A 17,562-nucleotide genomic window follows, 5' to 3' on the forward strand; every position below is an offset into this window, starting at 1 on the left:
ATGGCGTGGTGTGCGTGCAGGAGAGCACTGCAAGGGAGCCCAAAGCCTTTTGCGAGGGAGACGCAGGCCCCGGCAGAAGGCAGAACACGACTAGCCGTGTGGTTGATCTAGCCAGCCCTGCGGCCCTACTTGGGCATGGAAGCCTAAAGGCGGGCGTTCCAACTCGGAGAAACAACAGTGTGCAGAAACCGTGCTTTAAGCTACCGTCGACCTCTCTGCGGGAGGAAGCGGTTTAGGGTGGAGCGTGGGTGAGAGAGAGCCTGGGGACGGGCTCCATACAGAGAATCGGGGGAGAGACAGGCCGGTGCCGAAGGCAGCTGTCAACTCACCTCGTGTGGACGAGGCCATTCCCGTTGCCCCGGGTGTGCGTGCAGGCCTAAAGGCAGCCCCCTAACTGGGAGCCACAGCTCTGGTGAGAACCCGCGCTTCAGCTCCAATAGCCGTTGCTGAGGTGGGCAGCCGTTTGCTGTGGGAATGCGGAGAGCACGGCAAGTGAGGCCGAGAGCCTTTTCGAAGTGAGACTCGGGCCCTGGGCGGCAGGAGGCAGAACACGACTCCTCCCGTGTTTCATGAAACGAGCACTGCGGGCCCACTTTCCATGGGAGTCTAATGGCTAGCAGTCTTCCTCGAAAACCCATACGATAGAGGAGCCGTGCTTTAGCTCCCATCCACCTCTCGGAGGGAGGAAGCAGCTTCCAGGCTGCCGTGGGTGAGAGTCCGGGGAGCGGTCTCCTTCCGTGACAGCCAGGGAGCAGAAGTCCGGGCCAGAAGGCACCCCTTGGCCCAGCGCTTGTGACCTGAAGCTAACGCCACTGCTCCATGTGTGCACTGGAATGCTGGGTGCTCCACACTGATCTGGCAGAAAGAAGCCTGTAAAGACTCCCAGCTGCAGCTCATTCGCCTCTGCACAGGGTGGCAGCATTTTCAACTCTGCTGGAGGGCAAACCTGGGGACTGAGTCCCAGCAGAATTCCGAGGGAGAAGTAGGCATGGGCAGAAGGCACCTCTCGACTCAGCTCTTGTTTCGGGAACCTAGATCGGCTCTCCCGTGCGTGCGTGGAGTCCAAACGGCCGCCCACCCATCGCAAAGGGACAAAGCTGTAGAGAACCCTTGCCTCAGCAAAGATCGCCCTTCCTGAGCGTGAGCGTCATCTGTCGTGTGTTTTGGTGAAAGCTTGGGGAAGGGAACGAAAACGTAACTCTGAGTGAGAAGCAGGAGTGTAAAGGAAGGCTGCTGTCGGCTCCCCTCTCCGTTTAGGAGATTGGCACTGCTGTACCCCGTGTGCCTGGATGCCTAGCTACCGGGCTACCAACGCCAAGAATCCATGCTACCGACTTAGCTGCGCTTTAGTGAACTTCGCCGTCCCTGAAGCTGGAGCAATTTTCCAGTGTTCTTGTAGGAGAGGCCGGGAAAGGGTCCCCCACGTGAAATGGAGTGAGAAGCAGGCCGGTGCGCGAGGCGGCTCTCAACACACCTCTTGTTTATGAGGCTGGGACCCTGGCCCCGGGTGTGCCTGCGGGCCTAAGTAGCCAACCACGTAACTCAAAGGAACAACTCCGTAGAGCATCCCTGCTTCGGCTGAAAGAGCCCTCTGCCGGAGGGTGGACGCATTTTGCTGTGCGCGTGAGTGAGCCCACTGCAAGTGAGCCCACCCCCAGGTTCCGGGTGAGGCTCAGGCCCCGGGAGAGAGCAGAACACGACTCCCCACTTGTTTCATGAAGTTAGCGCTGCGGCCCCACTCTCGCATGGAAGTCGAAGAGCCCGCGTTCCAACCGGGAGAAGCAACACTGTAGGGAAACCGTGCTTTAGCGACCCTCGTCCTCCCTGTGAGAGGAAGCAGTTTAGGGTGTACTGTGGGTGAGAGCCTGGGGACGGGTTCCATTACGTAAAAGCGTGGGAGAGACAGGCCGGTGCAGAAGGCAGCTCTCAACTCACACCATGGTTACGGGTCTAGTACCGATGCCCCCGGTGGAGGTGCGTGGAGCCTCAAAGACAACCCCCTAACTCGAAGGAAGAACTCGGGAGAGAATCCGTGCTTCAGCTAAACCAGCAGCTCCCGAGGGTAGAAGCATGGCGTGGTGTGCGTGCAGGAGAGCACTGCAAGGGAGCCCAAAGCCTTTTGCGAGGGAGACGCAGGCCCCGGCAGAAGGCAGAACACGACTAGCCGTGTGGTTGATCTAGCCAGCCCTGCGGCCCTACTTGGGCATGGAAGCCTAAAGGCGGGCGTTCCAACTCGGAGAAACAACAGTGTGCAGAAACCGTGCTTTAAGCTACCGTCGACCTCTCTGCGGGAGGAAGCGGTTTAGGGTGGAGCGTGGGTGAGAGAGAGCCTGGGGACGGGCTCCATACAGAGAATCGGGGGAGAGACAGGCCGGTGCCGAAGGCAGCTGTCAACTCACCTCGTGTGGACGAGGCCATTCCCGTTGCCCCGTGTGTGCGTGCAGGCCTAAAGGCAGCCCCCTAACTGGGAGCCACAGCTCTGGTGAGAACCCGCGCTTCAGCTCCAATAGCCGTTGCTGAGGTGGGCAGCCGTTTGCTGTGGGAATGCGGAGAGCACGGCAAGTGAGGCCGAGAGCCTTTTCGAAGTGAGACTCGGGCCCTGGGCGGCAGGAGGCAGAACACGACTCCTCACGTGTTTCATGAAACGAGCACTGCGGGCCCACTTTCCATGGGAGTCTAATGGCTAGCAGTCTTCCTCGAAAACCCATACGATAGAGGAGCCGTGCTTTAGCTCCCATCCACCTCTCGGAGGGAGGAAGCAGCTTCCAGGCTGCCGTGGGTGAGAGTCCGGGGAGCGGTCTCCTTCCGTGACAGCCAGGGAGCAGAAGTCCGGGCCAGAAGGCACCCCTTGGCCCAGCGCTTGTGACCTGAAGCTAACGCCACTGCTCCATGTGTGCACTGGAATGCTGGGTGCTCCACACTGATCTGGCAGAAAGAAGCCTGTAAAGACTCCCAGCTGCAGCTCATTCGCCTCTGCACAGGGTGGCAGCATTTTCAACTCTGCTGGAGGGCAAACCTGGGGACTGAGTCCCAGCAGAATTCCGAGGGAGAAGTAGGCATGGGCAGAAGGCACCTCTCGACTCAGCTCTTGTTTCGGGAACCTAGATCGGCTCTCCCGTGCGTGCGTGGAGTCCTAACGGCCGTCCACCCATCGCAAAGGGACAAAGCTGTAGAGAACCCTTGCCTCAGCAAAGATCGCCCTTCCTGAGCGTGAGCGTCATCTGTCGTGTGTTTTGGTGAAAGCTTGGGGAAGGGAACGAAAACGTAACTCTGAGTGAGAAGCAGGAGTGTAAAGGAAGGCTGCTGTCGGCTCCCCTCTCCGTTTAGGAGATTGGCACTGCTGTACCCCGTGTGCCTGGATGCCTAGCTACCGGGCTACCAACGCCAAGAATCCATGCTACCGACTTAGCTGCGCTTTAGTGAACTTCGCCGTCCCTGAAGCTGGAGCAATTTTCCAGTGTTCTTGTAGGAGAGGCCGGGAAAGGGTCCCCCACGTGAAATGGAGTGAGAAGCAGGCCGGTGCGCGAGGCGGCTCTCAACACACCTCTTGTTTATGAGGCTGGGACCCTGGCCCCGGGTGTGCCTGCGGGCCTAAGTAGCCAACCACCTAACTCAAAGGAACAACTCCGTAGAGCATCCCTGCTTCGGCTGAAAGAGCCCTCTGCCGGAGGGTGGACGCATTTTGCTGTGCGCGTGAGTGAGCCCACTGCAAGTGAGCCCACCCCCAGGTTCCGGGTGAGGCTCAGGCCCCGGGAGAGAGCAGAACACGACTCCCCACTTGTTTCATGAAGTTAGCGCTGCGGCCCCACTCTCGCATGGAAGTCGAAGAGCCCGCGTTCCAACCGGGAGAAGCAACACTGTAGGGAAACCGTGCTTTAGCGACCCTCGTCCTCCCTGTGAGAGGAAGCAGTTTAGGGTGTACTGTGGGTGAGAGGCTGGGGACGGGTTCCATTACGTAAAAGCGTGGGAGAGACAGGCCGGTGCAGAAGGCAGCTCTCAACTCACACCATGGTTACGGGTCTAGTACCGATGCCCCCGGTGGAGGTGCGTGGAGCCTCAAAGACAACCCCCTAACTCGAAGGAAGAACTCGGGAGAGAATCCGTGCTTCAGCTAAACCAGCAGCTCCCGAGGGTAGAAGCATGGCGTGGTGTGCGTGCAGGAGAGCACTGCAAGGGAGCCCAAAGCCTTTTGCGAGGGAGACGCAGGCCCCGGCAGAAGGCAGAACACGACTAGCCGTGTGGTTGATCTAGCCAGCCCTGCGGCCCTACTTGGGCATGGAAGCCTAAAGGCGGGCGTTCCAACTCGGAGAAACAACAGTGTGCAGAAACCGTGCTTTAAGCTACCGTCGACCTCTCTGCGGGAGGAAGCGGTTTAGGGTGGAGCGTGGGTGAGAGAGAGCCTGGGGACGGGCTCCATACAGAGAATCGGGGGAGAGACAGGCCGGTGCCGAAGGCAGCTGTCAACTCACCTCGTGTGGACGAGGCCATTCCCGTTGCCCCGTGTGTGCGTGCAGGCCTAAAGGCAGCCCCCTAACTGGGAGCCACAGCTCTGGTGAGAACCCGCGCTTCAGCTCCAATAGCCGTTGCTGAGGTGGGCAGCCGTTTGCTGTGGGAATGCGGAGAGCACGGCAAGTGAGGCCGAGAGCCTTTTCGAAGTGAGACTCGGGCCCTGGGCGGCAGGAGGCAGAACACGACTCCTCCCGTGTTTCATGAAACGAGCACTGCGGGCCCACTTTCCATGGGAGTCTAATGGCTAGCAGTCTTCCTCGAAAACCCATACGATAGAGGAGCCGTGCTTTAGCTCCCATCCACCTCTCGGAGGGAGGAAGCAGCTTCCAGGCTGCCGTGGGTGAGAGTCCGGGGAGCGGTCTCCTTCCGTGACAGCCAGGGAGCAGAAGTCCGGGCCAGAAGGCACCCCTTGGCCCAGCGCTTGTGACCTGAAGCTAACGCCACTGCTCCATGTGTGCACTGGAATGCTGGGTGCTCCACACTGATCTGGCAGAAAGAAGCCTGTAAAGACTCCCAGCTGCAGCTCATTCGCCTCTGCACAGGGTGGCAGCATTTTCAACTCTGCTGGAGGGCAAACCTGGGGACTGAGTCCCAGCAGAATTCCGAGGGAGAAGTAGGCATGGGCAGAAGGCACCTCTCGACTCAGCTCTTGTTTCGGGAACCTAGATCGGCTCTCCCGTGCGTGCGTGGAGTCCAAACGGCCGCCCACCCATCGCAAAGGGACAAAGCTGTAGAGAACCCTTGCCTCAGCAAAGATCGCCCTTCCTGAGCGTGAGCGTCATCTGTCGTGTGTTTTGGTGAAAGCTTGGGGAAGGGAACGAAAACGTAACTCTGAGTGAGAAGCAGGAGTGTAAAGGAAGGCTGCTGTCGGCTCCCCTCTCCGTTTAGGAGATTGGCACTGCTGTACCCCGTGTGCCTGGATGCCTAGCTACCGGGCTACCAACGCCAAGAATCCATGCTACCGACTTAGCTGCGCTTTAGTGAACTTCGCCGTCCCTGAAGCTGGAGCAATTTTCCAGTGTTCTTGTAGGAGAGGCCGGGAAAGGGTCCCCCACGTGAAATGGAGTGAGAAGCAGGCCGGTGCGCGAGGCGGCTCTCAACACACCTCTTGTTTATGAGGCTGGGACCCTGGCCCCGGGTGTGCCTGCGGGCCTAAGTAGCCAACCACCTAACTCAAAGGAACAACTCCGTAGAGCATCCCTGCTTCGGCTGAAAGAGCCCTCTGCCGGAGGGTGGACGCATTTTGCTGTGCGCGTGAGTGAGCCCACTGCAAGTGAGCCCACCCCCAGGTTCCGGGTGAGGCTCAGGCCCCGGGAGAGAGCAGAACACGACTCCCCACTTGTTTCATGAAGTTAGCGCTGCGGCCCCACTCTCGCATGGAAGTCGAAGAGCCCGCGTTCCAACCGGGAGAAGCAACACTGTAGGGAAACCGTGCTTTAGCGACCCTCGTCCTCCCTGTGAGAGGAAGCAGTTTAGGGTGTACTGTGGGTGAGAGCCTGGGGACGGGTTCCATTACGTAAAAGCGTGGGAGAGACAGGCCGGTGCAGAAGGCAGCTCTCAACTCACACCATGGTTACGGGTCTAGTACCGATGCCCCCGGTGGAGGTGCGTGGAGCCTCAAAGACAACCCCCTAACTCGAAGGAAGAACTCGGGAGAGAATCCGTGCTTCAGCTAAACCAGCAGCTCCCGAGGGTAGAAGCATGGCGTGGTGTGCGTGCAGGAGAGCACTGCAAGGGAGCCCAAAGCCTTTTGCGAGGGAGACGCAGGCCCCGGCAGAAGGCAGAACACGACTAGCCGTGTGGTTGATCTAGCCAGCCCTGCGGCCCTACTTGGGCATGGAAGCCTAAAGGCGGGCGTTCCAACTCGGAGAAACAACAGTGTGCAGAAACCGTGCTTTAAGCTACCGTCGACCTCTCTGCGGGAGGAAGCGGTTTAGGGTGGAGCGTGGGTGAGAGAGAGCCTGGGGACGGGCTCCATACAGAGAATCGGGGGAGAGACAGGCCGGTGCCGAAGGCAGCTGTCAACTCACCTCGTGTGGACGAGGCCATTCCCGTTGCCCCGTGTGTGCGTGCAGGCCTAAAGGCAGCCCCCTAACTGGGAGCCACAGCTCTGGTGAGAACCCGCGCTTCAGCTCCAATAGCCGTTGCTGAGGTGGGCAGCCGTTTGCTGTGGGAATGCGGAGAGCACGGCAAGTGAGGCCGAGAGCCTTTTCGAAGTGAGACTCGGGCCCTGGGCGGCAGGAGGCAGAACACGACTCCTCCCGTGTTTCATGAAACGAGCACTGCGGGCCCACTTTCCATGGGAGTCTAATGGCTAGCAGTCTTCCTCGAAAACCCATACGATAGAGGAGCCGTGCTTTAGCTCCCATCCACCTCTCGGAGGGAGGAAGCAGCTTCCAGGCTGCCGTGGGTGAGAGTCCGGGGAGCGGTCTCCTTCCGTGACAGCCAGGGAGCAGAAGTCCGGGCCAGAAGGCACCCCTTGGCCCAGCGCTTGTGACCTGAAGCTAACGCCACTGCTCCATGTGTGCACTGGAATGCTGGGTGCTCCACACTGATCTGGCAGAAAGAAGCCTGTAAAGACTCCCAGCTGCAGCTCATTCGCCTCTGCACAGGGTGGCAGCATTTTCAACTCTGCTGGAGGGCAAACCTGGGGACTGAGTCCCAGCAGAATTCCGAGGGAGAAATAGGCATGGGCAGAAGGCACCTCTCGACTCAGCTCTTGTTTCGGGAACCTAGATCGGCTCTCCCGTGCGTGCGTGGAGTCCTAACGGCCGTCCACCCATCGCAAAGGGACAAAGCTGTAGAGAACCCTTGCCTCAGCAAAGATCGCCCTTCCTGAGCGTGAGCGTCATCTGTCGTGTGTTTTGGTGAAAGCTTGGGGAAGGGAACGAAAACGTAACTCTGAGTGAGAAGCAGGAGTGTAAAGGAAGGCTGCTGTCGGCTCCCCTCTCCGTTTAGGAGATTGGCACTGCTGTACCCCGTGTGCCTGGATGCCTAGCTACCGGGCTACCAACGCCAAGAATCCATGCTACCGACTTAGCTGCGCTTTAGTGAACTTCGCCGTCCCTGAAGCTGGAGCAATTTTCCAGTGTTCTTGTAGGAGAGGCCGGGAAAGGGTCCCCCACGTGAAATGGAGTGAGAAGCAGGCCGGTGCGCGAGGCGGCTCTCAACACACCTCTTGTTTATGAGGCTGGGACCCTGGCCCCGGGTGTGCCTGCGGGCCTAAGTAGCCAACCACCTAACTCAAAGGAACAACTCCGTAGAGCATCCCTGCTTCGGCTGAAAGAGCCCTCTGCCGGAGGGTGGACGCATTTTGCTGTGCGCGTGAGTGAGCCCACTGCAAGTGAGCCCACCCCCAGGTTCCGGGTGAGGCTCAGGCCCCGGGAGAGAGCAGAACACGACTCCCCACTTGTTTCATGAAGTTAGCGCTGCGGCCCCACTCTCGCATGGAAGTCGAAGAGCCCGCGTTCCAACCGGGAGAAGCAACACTGTAGGGAAACCGTGCTTTAGCGACCCTCGTCCTCCCTGTGAGAGGAAGCAGTTTAGGGTGTACTGTGGGTGAGAGCCTGGGGACGGGTTCCATTACGTAAAAGCGTGGGAGAGACAGGCCGGTGCAGAAGGCAGCTCTCAACTCACACCATGGTTACGGGTCTAGTACCGATGCCCCCGGTGGAGGTGCGTGGAGCCTCAAAGACAACCCCCTAACTCGAAGGAAGAACTCGGGAGAGAATCCGTGCTTCAGCTAAACCAGCAGCTCCCGAGGGTAGAAGCATGGCGTGGTGTGCGTGCAGGAGAGCACTGCAAGGGAGCCCAAAGCCTTTTGCGAGGGAGACGCAGGCCCCGGCAGAAGGCAGAACACGACTAGCCGTGTGGTTGATCTAGCCAGCCCTGCGGCCCTACTTGGGCATGGAAGCCTAAAGGCGGGCGTTCCAACTCGGAGAAACAACAGTGTGCAGAAACCGTGCTTTAAGCTACCGTCGACCTCTCTGCGGGAGGAAGCGGTTTAGGGTGGAGCGTGGGTGAGAGAGAGCCTGGGGACGGGCTCCATACAGAGAATCGGGGGAGAGACAGGCCGGTGCCGAAGGCAGCTGTCAACTCACCTCGTGTGGACGAGGCCATTCCCGTTGCCCCGGGTGTGCGTGCAGGCCTAAAGGCAGCCCCCTAACTGGGAGCCACAGCTCTGGTGAGAACCCGCGCTTCAGCTCCAATAGCCGTTGCTGAGGTGGGCAGCCGTTTGCTGTGGGAATGCGGAGAGCACGGCAAGTGAGGCCGAGAGCCTTTTCGAAGTGAGACTCGGGCCCTGGGCGGCAGGAGGCAGAACACGACTCCTCACGTGTTTCATGAAACGAGCACTGCGGGCCCACTTTCCATGGGAGTCTAATGGCTAGCAGTCTTCCTCGAAAACCCATACGATAGAGGAGCCGTGCTTTAGCTCCCATCCACCTCTCGGAGGGAGGAAGCAGCTTCCAGGCTGCCGTGGGTGAGAGTCCGGGGAGCGGTCTCCTTCCGTGACAGCCAGGGAGCAGAAGTCCGGGCCAGAAGGCACCCCTTGGCCCAGCGCTTGTGACCTGAAGCTAACGCCACTGCTCCATGTGTGCACTGGAATGCTGGGTGCTCCACACTGATCTGGCAGAAAGAAGCCTGTAAAGACTCCCAGCTGCAGCTCATTCGCCTCTGCACAGGGTGGCAGCATTTTCAACTCTGCTGGAGGGCAAACCTGGGGACTGAGTCCCAGCAGAATTCCGAGGGAGAAATAGGCATGGGCAGAAGGCACCTCTCGACTCAGCTCTTGTTTCGGGAACCTAGATCGGCTCTCCCGTGCGTGCGTGGAGTCCTAACGGCCGTCCACCCATCGCAAAGGGACAAAGCTGTAGAGAACCCTTGCCTCAGCAAAGATCGCCCTTCCTGAGCGTGAGCGTCATCTGTCGTGTGTTTTGGTGAAAGCTTGGGGAAGGGAACGAAAACGTAACTCTGAGTGAGAAGCAGGAGTGTAAAGGAAGGCTGCTGTCGGCTCCCCTCTCCGTTTAGGAGATTGGCACTGCTGTACCCCGTGTGCCTGGATGCCTAGCTACCGGGCTACCAACGCCAAGAATCAATGCTACCGACTTAGCTGCGCTTTAGTGAACTTCGCCGTCCCTGAAGCTGGAGCAATTTTCCAGTGTTCTTGTAGGAGAGGCCGGGAAAGGGTCCCCCACGTGAAATGGAGTGAGAAGCAGGCCGGTGCGCGAGGCGGCTCTCAACACACCTCTTGTTTATGAGGCTGGGACCCTGGCCCCGGGTGTGCCTGCGGGCCTAAGTAGCCAACCACCTAACTCAAAGGAACAACTCCGTAGAGCATCCCTGCTTCGGCTGAAAGAGCCCTCTGCCGGAGGGTGGACGCATTTTGCTGTGCGCGTGAGTGAGCCCACTGCAAGTGAGCCCACCCCCAGGTTCCGGGTGAGGCTCAGGCCCCGGGAGAGAGCAGAACACGACTCCCCACTTGTTTCATGAAGTTAGCGCTGCGGCCCCACTCTCGCATGGAAGTCGAAGAGCCCGCGTTCCAACCGGGAGAAGCAACACTGTAGGGAAACCGTGCTTTAGCGACCCTCGTCCTCCCTGTGAGAGGAAGCAGTTTAGGGTGTACTGTGGGTGAGAGCCTGGGGACGGGTTCCATTACGTAAAAGCGTGGGAGAGACAGGCCGGTGCAGAAGGCAGCTCTCAACTCACACCATGGTTACGGGTCTAGTACCGATGCCCCCGGTGGAGGTGCGTGGAGCCTCAAAGACAACCCCCTAACTCGAAGGAAGAACTCGGGAGAGAATCCGTGCTTCAGCTAAACCAGCAGCTCCCGAGGGTAGAAGCATGGCGTGGTGTGCGTGCAGGAGAGCACTGCAAGGGAGCCCAAAGCCTTTTGCGAGGGAGACGCAGGCCCCGGCAGAAGGCAGAACACGACTAGCCGTGTGGTTGATCTAGCCAGCCCTGCGGCCCTACTTGGGCATGGAAGCCTAAAGGCGGGCGTTCCAACTCGGAGAAACAACAGTGTGCAGAAACCGTGCTTTAAGCTACCGTCGACCTCTCTGCGGGAGGAAGCGGTTTAGGGTGGAGCGTGGGTGAGAGAGAGCCTGGGGACGGGCTCCATACAGAGAATCGGGGGAGAGACAGGCCGGTGCCGAAGGCAGCTGTCAACTCACCTCGTGTGGACGAGGCCATTCCCGTTGCCCCGGGTGTGCGTGCAGGCCTAAAGGCAGCCCCCTAACTGGGAGCCACAGCTCTGGTGAGAACCCGCGCTTCAGCTCCAATAGCCGTTGCTGAGGTGGGCAGCCGTTTGCTGTGGGAATGCGGAGAGCACGGCAAGTGAGGCCGAGAGCCTTTTCGAAGTGAGACTCGGGCCCTGGGCGGCAGGAGGCAGAACACGACTCCTCACGTGTTTCATGAAACGAGCACTGCGGGCCCACTTTCCATGGGAGTCTAATGGCTAGCAGTCTTCCTCGAAAACCCATACGATAGAGGAGCCGTGCTTTAGCTCCCATCCACCTCTCGGAGGGAGGAAGCAGCTTCCAGGCTGCCGTGGGTGAGAGTCCGGGGAGCGGTCTCCTTCCGTGACAGCCAGGGAGCAGAAGTCCGGGCCAGAAGGCACCCCTTGGCCCAGCGCTTGTGACCTGAAGCTAACGCCACTGCTCCATGTGTGCACTGGAATGCTGGGTGCTCCACACTGATCTGGCAGAAAGAAGCCTGTAAAGACTCCCAGCTGCAGCTCATTCGCCTCTGCACAGGGTGGCAGCATTTTCAACTCTGCTGGAGGGCAAACCTGGGGACTGAGTCCCAGCAGAATTCCGAGGGAGAAATAGGCATGGGCAGAAGGCACCTCTCGACTCAGCTCTTGTTTCGGGAACCTAGATCGGCTCTCCCGTGCGTGCGTGGAGTCCTAACGGCCGTCCACCCATCGCAAAGGGACAAAGCTGTAGAGAACCCTTGCCTCAGCAAAGATCGCCCTTCCTGAGCGTGAGCGTCATCTGTCGTGTGTTTTGGTGAAAGCTTGGGGAAGGGAACGAAAACGTAACTCTGAGTGAGAAGCAGGAGTGTAAAGGAAGGCTGCTGTCGGCTCCCCTCTCCGTTTAGGAGATTGGCACTGCTGTACCCCGTGTGCCTGGATGCCTAGCTACCGGGCTACCAACGCCAAGAATCAATGCTACCGACTTAGCTGCGCTTTAGTGAACTTCGCCGTCCCTGAAGCTGGAGCAATTTTCCAGTGTTCTTGTAGGAGAGGCCGGGAAAGGGTCCCCCACGTGAAATGGAGTGAGAAGCAGGCCGGTGCGCGAGGCGGCTCTCAACACACCTCTTGTTTATGAGGCTGGGACCCTGGCCCCGGGTGTGCCTGCGGGCCTAAGTAGCCAACCACCTAACTCAAAGGAACAACTCCGTAGAGCATCCCTGCTTCGGCTGAAAGAGCCCTCTGCCGGAGGGTGGACGCATTTTGCTGTGCGCGTGAGTGAGCCCACTGCAAGTGAGCCCACCCCCAGGTTCCGGGTGAGGCTCAGGCCCCGGGAGAGAGCAGAACACGACTCCCCACTTGTTTCATGAAGTTAGCGCTGCGGCCCCACTCTCGCATGGAAGTCGAAGAGCCCGCGTTCCAACCGGGAGAAGCAACACTGTAGGGAAACCGTGCTTTAGCGACCCTCGTCCTCCCTGTGAGAGGAAGCAGTTTAGGGTGTACTGTGGGTGAGAGCCTGGGGACGGGTTCCATTACGTAAAAGCGTGGGAGAGACAGGCCGGTGCAGAAGGCAGCTCTCAACTCACACCATGGTTACGGGTCTAGTACCGATGCCCCCGGTGGAGGTGCGTGGAGCCTCAAAGACAACCCCCTAACTCGAAGGAAGAACTCGGGAGAGAATCCGTGCTTCAGCTAAACCAGCAGCTCCCGAGGGTAGAAGCATGGCGTGGTGTGCGTGCAGGAGAGCACTGCAAGGGAGCCCAAAGCCTTTTGCGAGGGAGACGCAGGCCCCGGCAGAAGGCAGAACACGACTAGCCGTGTGGTTGATCTAGCCAGCCCTGCGGCCCTACTTGGGCATGGAAGCCTAAAGGCGGGCGTTCCAACTCGGAGAAACAACAGTGTGCAGAAACCGTGCTTTAAGCTACCGTCGACCTCTCTGCGGGAGGAAGCGGTTTAGGGTGGAGCGTGGGTGAGAGAGAGCCTGGGGACGGGCTCCATACAGAGAATCGGGGGAGAGACAGGCCGGTGCCGAAGGCAGCTGTCAACTCACCTCGTGTGGACGAGGCCATTCCCGTTGCCCCGTGTGTGCGTGCAGGCCTAAAGGCAGCCCCCTAACTGGGAGCCACAGCTCTGGTGAGAACCCGCGCTTCAGCTCCAATAGCCGTTGCTGAGGTGGGCAGCCGTTTGCTGTGGGAATGCGGAGAGCACGGCAAGTGAGGCCGAGAGCCTTTTCGAAGTGAGACTCGGGCCCTGGGCGGCAGGAGGCAGAACACGACTCCTCACGTGTTTCATGAAACGAGCACTGCGGGCCCACTTTCCATGGGAGTCTAATGGCTAGCAGTCTTCCTCGAAAACCCATACGATAGAGGAGCCGTGCTTTAGCTCCCATCCACCTCTCGGAGGGAGGAAGCAGCTTCCAGGCTGCCGTGGGTGAGAGTCCGGGGAGCGGTCTCCTTCCGTGACAGCCAGGGAGCAGAAGTCCGGGCCAGAAGGCACCCCTTGGCCCAGCGCTTGTGACCTGAAGCTAACGCCACTGCTCCATGTGTGCACTGGAATGCTGGGTGCTCCACACTGATCTGGCAGAAAGAAGCCTGTAAAGACTCCCAGCTGCAGCTCATTCGCCTCTGCACAGGGTGGCAGCATTTTCAACTCTGCTGGAGGGCAAACCTGGGGACTGAGTCCCAGCAGAACTCCGAGGGAGAAATAGGCATGGGCAGAAGGCACCTCTCGACTCAGCTCTTGTTTCGGGAACCTAGATCGGCTCTCCCGTGCGTGCGTGGAGTCCTAACGGCCGTCCACCCATCGCAAAGGGACAAAGCTGTAGAGAACCCTTGCCTCAGCAAAGATCGCCCTTCCTGAGCGTGAGCGTCATCTGTCGTGTGTTTTGGTGAAAGCTTGGGGAAGGGAACGAAAACGTAACTCTGAGTGAGAAGCAGGAGTGTAAAGGAAGGCTGCTGTCGGCTCCCCTCTCCGTTTAGGAGATTGGCACTGCTGTACCCCGTGTGCCTGGATGCCTAGCTACCGGGCTACCAACGCCAAGAATCAATGCTACCGACTTAGCTGCGCTTTAGTGAACTTCGCCGTCCCTGAAGCTGGAGCAATTTTCCAGTGTTCTTGTAGGAGAGGCCGGGAAAGGGTCCCCCACGTGAAATGGAGTGAGAAGCAGGCCGGTGCGCGAGGCGGCTCTCAACACACCTCTTGTTTATGAGGCTGGGACCCTGGCCCCGGGTGTGCCTGCGGGCCTAAGTAGCCAACCACCTAACTCAAAGGAACAACTCCGTAGAGCATCCCTGCTTCGGCTGAAAGAGCCCTCTGCCGGAGGGTGGACGCATTTTGCTGTGCGCGTGAGTGAGCCCACTGCAAGTGAGCCCACCCCCAGGTTCCGGGTGAGGCTCAGGCCCCGGGAGAGAGCAGAACACGACTCCCCACTTGTTTCATGAAGTTAGCGCTGCGGCCCCACTCTCGCATGGAAGTCGAAGAGCCCGCGTTCCAACCGGGAGAAGCAACACTGTAGGGAAACCGTGCTTTAGCGACCCTCGTCCTCCCTGTGAGAGGAAGCAGTTTAGGGTGTACTGTGGGTGAGAGCCTGGGGACGGGTTCCATTACGTAAAAGCGTGGGAGAGACAGGCCGGTGCAGAAGGCAGCTCTCAACTCACACCATGGTTACGGGTCTAGTACCGATGCCCCCGGTGGAGGTGCGTGGAGCCTCAAAGACAACCCCCTAACTCGAAGGAAGAACTCGGGAGAGAATCCGTGCTTCAGCTAAACCAGCAGCTCCCGAGGGTAGAAGCATGGCGTGGTGTGCGTGCAGGAGAGCACTGCAAGGGAGCCCAAAGCCTTTTGCGAGGGAGACGCAGGCCCCGGCAGAAGGCAGAACACGACTAGCCGTGTGGTTGATCTAGCCAGCCCTGCGGCCCTACTTGGGCATGGAAGCCTAAAGGCGGGCGTTCCAACTCGGAGAAACAACAGTGTGCAGAAACCGTGCTTTAAGCTACCGTCGACCTCTCTGCGGGAGGAAGCGGTTTAGGGTGGAGCGTGGGTGAGAGAGAGCCTGGGGACGGGCTCCATACAGAGAATCGGGGGAGAGACAGGCCGGTGCCGAAGGCAGCTGTCAACTCACCTCGTGTGGACGAGGCCATTCCCGTTGCCCCGTGTGTGCGTGCAGGCCTAAAGGCAGCCCCCTAACTGGGAGCCACAGCTCTGGTGAGAACCCGCGCTTCAGCTCCAATAGCCGTTGCTGAGGTGGGCAGCCGTTTGCTGTGGGAATGCGGAGAGCACGGCAAGTGAGGCCGAGAGCCTTTTCGAAGTGAGACTCGGGCCCTGGGCGGCAGGAGGCAGAACACGACTCCTCACGTGTTTCATGAAACGAGCACTGCGGGCCCACTTTCCATGGGAGTCTAATGGCTAGCAGTCTTCCTCGAAAACCCATACGATAGAGGAGCCGTGCTTTAGCTCCCATCCACCTCTCGGAGGGAGGAAGCAGCTTCCAGGCTGCCGTGGGTGAGAGTCCGGGGAGCGGTCTCCTTCCGTGACAGCCAGGGAGCAGAAGTCCGGGCCAGAAGGCACCCCTTGGCCCAGCGCTTGTGACCTGAAGCTAACGCCACTGCTCCATGTGTGCACTGGAATGCTGGGTGCTCCACACTGATCTGGCAGAAAGAAGCCTGTAAAGACTCCCAGCTGCAGCTCATTCGCCTCTGCACAGGGTGGCAGCATTTTCAACTCTGCTGGAGGGCAAACCTGGGGACTGAGTCCCAGCAGAACTCCGAGGGAGAAATAGGCATGGGCAGAAGGCACCTCTCGACTCAGCTCTTGTTTCGGGAACCTAGATCGGCTCTCCCGTGCGTGCGTGGAGTCCTAACGGCCGTCCACCCATCGCAAAGGGACAAAGCTGTAGAGAACCCTTGCCTCAGCAAAGATCGCCCTTCTTGAGCGTGAGCGTCATCTGTCGTGTGTTTTGGTGAAAGCTTGGGGAAGGGAACGAAAACGTAACTCTGAGTGAGAAGCAGGAGTGTAAAGGAAGGCTGCTGTCGGCTCCCCTCTCCGTTTAGGAGATTGGCACTGCTGTACCCCGTGTGCCTGGATGCCTAGCTACCGGGCTACCAACGCCAAGAATCAATGCTACCGACTTAGCTGCGCTTTAGTGAACTTCGCCGTCCCTGAAGCTGGAGCAATTTTCCAGTGTTCTTGTAGGAGAGGCCGGGAAAGGGTCCCCCACGTGAAATGGAGTGAGAAGCAGGCCGGTGCGCGAGGCGGCTCTCAACACACCTCTTGTTTATGAGGCTGGGACCCTGGCCCCGGGTGTGCCTGCGGGCCTAAGTAGCCAACCACCTAACTCAAAGGAACAACTCCGTAGAGCATCCCTGCTTCGGCTGAAAGAGCCCTCTGCCGGAGGGTGGACGCATTTTGCTGTGCGCGTGAGTGAGCCCACTGCAAGTGAGCCCACCCCCAGGTTCCGGGTGAGGCTCAGGCCCCGGGAGAGAGCAGAACACGACTCCCCACTTGTTTCATGAAGTTAGCGCTGCGGCCCCACTCTCGCATGGAAGTCGAAGAGCCCGCGTTCCAACCGGGAGAAGCAACACTGTAGGGAAACCGTGCTTTAGCGACCCTCGTCCTCCCTGTGAGAGGAAGCAGTTTAGGGTGTACTGTGGGTGAGAGCCTGGGGACGGGTTCCATTACGTAAAAGCGTGGGAGAGACAGGCCGGTGCAGAAGGCAGCTCTCAACTCACACCATGGTTACGGGTCTAGTACCGATGCCCCCGGTGGAGGTGCGTGGAGCCTCAAAGACAACCCCCTAACTCGAAGGAAGAACTCGGGAGAGAATCCGTGCTTCAGCTAAACCAGCAGCTCCCGAGGGTAGAAGCATGGCGTGGTGTGCGTGCAGGAGAGCACTGCAAGGGAGCCCAAAGCCTTTTGCGAGGGAGACGCAGGCCCCGGCAGAAGGCAGAACACGACTAGCCGTGTGGTTGATCTAGCCAGCCCTGCGGCCCTACTTGGGCATGGAAGCCTAAAGGCGGGCGTTCCAACTCGGAGAAACAACAGTGTGCAGAAACCGTGCTTTAAGCTACCGTCGACCTCTCTGCGGGAGGAAGCGGTTTAGGGTGGAGCGTGGGTGAGAGAGAGCCTGGGGACGGGCTCCATACAGAGAATCGGGGGAGAGACAGGCCGGTGCCGAAGGCAGCTGTCAACTCACCTCGTGTGGACGAGGCCATTCCCGTTGCCCCGTGTGTGCGTGCAGGCCTAAAGGCAGCCCCCTAACTGGGAGCCACAGCTCTGGTGAGAACCCGCGCTTCAGCTCCAATAGCCGTTGCTGAGGTGGGCAGCCGTTTGCTGTGGGAATGCGGAGAGCACGGCAAGTGAGGCCGAGAGCCTTTTCGAAGTGAGACTCGGGCCCTGGGCGGCAGGAGGCAGAACACGACTCCTCACGTGTTTCATGAAACGAGCACTGCGGGCCCACTTTCCATGGGAGTCTAATGGCTAGCAGTCTTCCTCGAAAACCCATACGATAGAGGAGCCGTGCTTTAGCTCCCATCCACCTCTCGGAGGGAGGAAGCAGCTTCCAGGCTGCCGTGGGTGAGAGTCCGGGGAGCGGTCTCCTTCCGTGACAGCCAGGGAGCAGAAGTCCGGGCCAGAAGGCACCCCTTGGCCCAGCGCTTGTGACCTGAAGCTAACGCCACTGCTCCATGTGTGCACTGGAATGCTGGGTGCTCCACACTGATCTGGCAGAAAGAAGCCTGTAAAGACTCCCAGCTGCAGCTCATTCGCCTCTGCACAGGGTGGCAGCATTTTCAACTCTGCTGGAGGGCAAACCTGGGGACTGAGTCCCAGCAGAACTCCGAGGGAGAAATAGGCATGGGCAGAAGGCA

The sequence above is a fragment of the Mirounga angustirostris genome, unplaced genomic scaffold (genome assembly GCF_029215605.1).
Source record: "Mirounga angustirostris isolate CCGP_5_RB_7025 unplaced genomic scaffold, mMirAng1.0.hap1 SCAF_16, whole genome shotgun sequence".
Lineage (NCBI taxonomy): Eukaryota > Metazoa > Chordata > Mammalia > Carnivora > Phocidae > Mirounga > Mirounga angustirostris.